Here is a 5545-nt window from a genome sequence, read left to right on the forward strand (position 1 = left end):
ACATTGTGCGCAACGGCGCACGCACTACAGGCGTATCCGAACACGAGCATGTTGACAACAAAAAATAACACAACAGTTTTATCTTGTGTTAAAATCATGCCTATTTTTAATGGTTTTTAATTTTAATTTTAATTCTGGAAATCAACTTGCAACCCCCCCTCTCTGGCTCGCAACCCCCCTGTGGGTCCCGACCCCACTTTGGAATCAATGTCCTAGAGCACTTACACAAAAAAGAAAAACTCCATCCATCTTTGTCCACTTATCTGGTACGGGGTCACGAGGGGGGGGCAGCAGCTCCAGCAGGGGACCCCAAAGTTCCCTTTCCCAAGGCAAAAAAGATAAACTATGCTTCCTAATTTTGGTGTTTTCCTGTCATTGTTGTGTAGTCTACAGTATGTCCAAAGTGTAATTTGAGGGTCTCAACAATTAATGTACATATATCATCCTGAGGGGGTGTCGGACTGGGGGGAAAAAGGGGACCGAGTACCCAGGGCCCTCGTTGTGAGGAGGGCCCAAAAAGATGTTGTATGAATAGCTGTGGATTTGGGGAGGGGCCCCATGGAAAACGCCTTTCTACGGGGCCCAGAATTTTGTGTCACATCCCTGATGATCCTAGTCCCGTCACTGCCAAACGCACTATTCCGGATTTGTTCCAATGTTAAAATGCACCATATTTGTCATCACTTACTTAAAAACGTAACTTAAAACTTAAACGTGTGTCATTTGTCAACCAAAGTTGTTGATTTAAAGCTTTCTGTGAACTGTATTTGTTACTGATTTCAAATACTTTTAAGCATTTGAAGGTGATTGATCTCACCTTGCAAAGTGAATAGAGTCTTGGAAACAAAGTGCGAGTTGAATAAATTCTGATATAACATTCTCTAAAAATACTTCATCTCATGAGCGCTCCTCATATTTTCAGTCTCAGTCATTACATTGCCTGCTTCTTTCAAATGATATTGCAGAACCTGCGGAACTTCATGGCCTCTAAATGTGTCTGGGTGAATTGGAGCAAGATGAACGTTTGCATAACTGTCTTGAAGCTATAGCTTATGAATAAATCAAAAGGTTTGGGACGTGAACGTGCTGGACTGGACTCGAGTCTGACGTCCCCTTTGTTAGTCTGGGCCGGCTGAGTTTCTTACAAAGTCACAGATCAGGTTACTAGTTATATCACTTTGTGTTCAATAATTCACACGATGAATCACTGAAATTCTTTCCAAATACAGTCTGCGAGAGTGGGAGATAGTCCGCGTTTTCATTTGTTGATAGAACTCCATTTTTGGAAATTTTCATGAAAGTAAAATGTTGTTTTTTTTAAAGCCGTTTTTAAAAACTCCACTGTGATGTGCAACTGTAAATTAGAGGGTTTAAACAACATTAATGAATCACTTTGTAGCCTACTGAAGTATTACGTGTTATGTAAAAACTCCCTCGTATTTGTAAAGCAAACATTAAGCTACAGCAATCAGATGGTTAGCTTATTTTAGCTTAGCATTAAACATGGAAAAAGGTGAAACAACTAGCCTGGGACTGTCCAAAAAAGATAACAAAATTCACCTACTAGCACCTTTGTTCGCTTTGTTACACGTTACATCTTGTTTTATCTGTAGCGAAATGGGTTGTTATGCTAAGCTAAGCTAAGCTAACCCTTCATTTTAACGTGCAGACACAACAGTTGTATTGGTCGTCTCAATTAACTCTTGTCAAGAAAGCGAATACGCATATTTCCCCCCAAAATTGAATATTTCTTTAAACCTGTAATAGTCTTTTCCTGCATCTGAAAATTAATTTTTGGTAAATTTACCTAGCTCACAGATGCTATTTACACTTATATCTGTGTAATCTGCTATAATTTAAAGTTCTATGGGTCTGAACAAGGTATAGCTGGACAGCATGTACTGCTGTAATAGGACTGTAACGATACATAATTGTCTAATTGTCCATTTAAAAACATTTTTTTTTACATAATCACGCTTTCTTTGTTTAACTGACATTAATTGCTGACATTGGCTAAGGTCTTAAGGTGTATGCCCAGCAATCATTGATTTTGTTTGGATATGATATAAGTGATTATTGGTTGGACTATATAGTTACATTATTTATTCAGTCGGTAGTTGTTGGCACTTGACCCTAAACACGTTCATTGCAACAAAAATCATTTTTGGATAATAAAGATGTGTAGTGTACTTCATACGCTGTGTACTTGTGTTCTTACATTATCTAGATCATATAATATGTGATATAACATAACCAAAAGATAGATCCTGGAATTCATTCTAAACTTGAATTTGTTTTAAAAGGTAATCCACTGAATTTGACTGATAGAGAAAATATAATTAATATGAATTATTTCTAAGACAAGTATATTGTACAGCAAAATTTGGAATTGTCACAGCTCTGCTGCTGTATAGGCTGCTGCCGACACTGGATAGTGGGATTAAAGAGGTTACAAAATGGAGTGGAGGAGAGCAGGAATGAAGTTGAGCCAGGTTAGATATAGACAAATGTGACACCCTCTGAAATGTTCACATGCTGGCAGCGTGCCCAGAGTTGCTGCATTTCATAAGTGCGTCCTGTTATATAGCAGTTACGCAAGGAATCACATTACGTCCTTCAGTGTAGAGTTCAACAACGTTTAGTAGGCCCTATCAGGTTATAGGGCGGTAGAAGGTGGGCTGAGTGAAACACTGCAGGTCAGGGCCGGGGGTTACAAACGGTTGATACGCTCAATCTGCACTGCTGCTCATAAAAATATAAAAATTTGGGTCCTGAAAAAATTCCTGTGAAGTAGAGGGTATCTGGAAGAAAGTCCACAAACTGCTGATGGACACAGATCCAAGCAGAGTAGAAAAAGAGGAAGGTGGTGGTTTGCACGTGTGTGTGTGTGTGTGTGTGTGTGTGTGTGTGTGTGGTGTGGATAATAGGCAGAATCAACGAGCAGAGCCAAGAAAGAGACTGTCGGAGGAGACAAAACTGCCATTTAGAACAACGTCTGGAGAGAGAGAATGTTAAAGAAGAGAGAGAAGAAGAGAGAGAGAGAGAGAGAGAGAAGAGAGAGAGAGAGAGAGAGAGAGAGAGGAGAAGGTCATTTTGGGACAGTGGAGGCTTGTTTTCACACATACTCTCCATATGTTTGAGCCGCAAATGCACAGAAAAAAAGTTAGATATACAGAGAAGGGGGGGGGGGGGGGGAATGAAGCTGGTTATGCAAGCATTTTAAATATAGGTCACTCAGAGTTCAACACTTATTACTGAAAAAAGTATTAAAGAAGGAGAGATGGAGGGAAAGAGCAGTGGCTTCTTATCTTCCTGGCTCACTCTTTAATTCTTGCTCTTCAGTATAATTACACTGCAGATTAGCAAGTTTAGCTCGCTGCAGTCCCACAAGGACTCTTAGAGATTTGAAGGCCGACTTATTCCAATCCCGGCGCCTCTAAATATAGAGCCGCAGAAGCTTTAATGAGACCTGTATATTGCATACAGTAAACGTCTTTCATCTAAAACCACTACTTGGTGTCTTGGATGTATCCTGTTTATGCAAATCAGCACTCAGTCTATAAGGAATCCCCAGAAATGGGTTTCATGCTTAAATTTAATCTATGGGAGACTTAAAATGCCTAAATTAGCGTACAATAAAACATAAAGAAATACAGTGAAAAGCAATACACACCGTCATAATATGTATTTATTTGTGTGCATGCATTAAATGTTAACTGGCAGTAGTTTTCATGAGGAGGAACAGGGGAGCGTCTTCTTTTTTGAAAAAAGAAATGCATTGTCCAGGCGAAAACAAAGAAGAAAAAGCTGAAATATGTGCCGTTTTATGACAATTGATGGCTAATTGCAAATTTGGTCAGACTGTCAGGCGCTCCACAGTGTGACTGGGAGCTGGCTGAAGTTCTAATCAGGTGACTCGCAGACAAAAGTATTAAACAACTCAACACACAGTTCCATTGTAAGATTGAATGGAAATTGTGTTTTTTTTTTAAGTTAAATGATCCACAAGATGTTGCGTGGGCATGACAAGCTCTCACTCACGCACTCACGCCATTCAGCAGGAAGAAGGGATCGAGGGACAGCAGCGCCGTGGAGCTCCGTCAGGGCAGCGGCATCTGATGGTCCAGTGACCCAGAAACGGTGACTTTGGGCTGGGTAAAGAGCGCCGCGAGCTGCCGCTGTCTCGTCAGACTGTGGAGCTCCTGACACTGTCATACCAAATTTGCGTTTAGCCATTCATTTTCGTAAAACGGCCCATATTTGAGCTCTACATAGTTGATTTCTTGATCAGATGATTTCTAATAATGACTACTAATATAAACTTGATTTGTCTACTGCATCAACTTACTGCTCTGGGTTTATACAACTTAACATTACTTAATATTAACATTTTAACAGTTTAAGGCAACGGGTTTCCATGCAAATTTCTGTTTTATATAGACCTTATATAGGTCCCCTAATACTGCATCTGAAGTCTCTTTTATATAGACCTTAGTGGTCTCTAATACTGTTCCCTTGGGGGGGGAAAAAAGTTCTTTTATATAGACCTTAGTGGTCCCTAACACTGTATCTGAAGTCTCTTTTATATAGACCTTAGTGGTCCCTAATACTATCTCTGAAGTCTCTTTTATTAGACCTAGTGGTCCCTAATACTGTATCTGAAGTCTTTTTAATATAGACCTTAGTGGTCCCTAACACGTATCTGAAGTCTCTTTTATATAGACCTTAGTGTCCCCTAATACTGTATCTGAAGTCTCTTTTATATAGACCTTAGTGGTCCCTAATACTGTATCTGAAGTCTCTTTTAATAGACCTTAGTGGTCCCCTATAACTGTATCTGAAGTCTCTTTTATATAGACCTTAGTGGTCCCCTAATACTGTATCTGAAGTCTCTTTTATATAGACCTTAGTGGTCCCCTAAACTGTATCTGAAGTCTCTTTTATATAGACCTTAGTGGTCCCCTAATACTGTCTGAAGTCTCTTTATATAACCTTAGTGGTCCCCTAATACTGTTTTTGAAGTCTCTTTCCCAAAATCCAGCCTAGGTGCAGGATTGCAAACACTAGAGCCGGTCCCACAATGATGTTTCCTTAGGATACCATTTCTGAGTCTGTAGCTTTAAATGCTATGGAGGAGGAGGAGGAGGGGGGGGGCGCTTATGACCACATAAGGGGGAGATTCAAGATCGGCACAGTTCTTAAAATATATTACTGGAAACACAGTGGTCACCGATGGTAAACCTGGTCTGTTTTTCCAGCAGGTTAATTGTGTTAATTGAAATCCACCGTCACAGGGGGGGCAGTTCGCACACAGCGGTCAACGGGGTCGGGCCAGTCCAAGCAAATCCCAAAGCATGCAGAGTGTGAGTCTAAAATGTGTCCAGCTGTTGCTCTGCTGTCAGCATTGATTATAGCATTATAGCATAGCATTGATTGAGCATCCCAACCATTTGTACACTTTCTGGTACAGAAATTGAAGAAGTGTCCCATTACAAATATTTGGGTATTACCATTGACCAATCATTGTCTTTTACAATGCATATCC

General features: G+C 40.2%; 1 long non-coding RNA gene across 1 annotated transcript in view; it reads left to right on the top strand.

Annotated features, from left to right (window-relative positions):
* LOC116685954 (uncharacterized) overlaps positions 1–1887 on the top strand; it is a 20044-nt gene extending 18157 nt beyond the window's left edge. The window contains exon 3 of the long non-coding RNA XR_004331091.1: positions 923–1887. This is a non-coding gene — a long non-coding RNA (uncharacterized LOC116685954). The remainder of the gene's footprint in view (positions 1–922) is intronic.
* The last annotated feature ends 3658 nt before the right edge of the window (positions 1888–5545 follow it).

Source organism: Etheostoma spectabile, unplaced genomic scaffold (genome assembly GCF_008692095.1).
Source record: "Etheostoma spectabile isolate EspeVRDwgs_2016 unplaced genomic scaffold, UIUC_Espe_1.0 scaffold273, whole genome shotgun sequence".
NCBI classification, from domain to species: domain Eukaryota; kingdom Metazoa; phylum Chordata; class Actinopteri; order Perciformes; family Percidae; genus Etheostoma; species Etheostoma spectabile.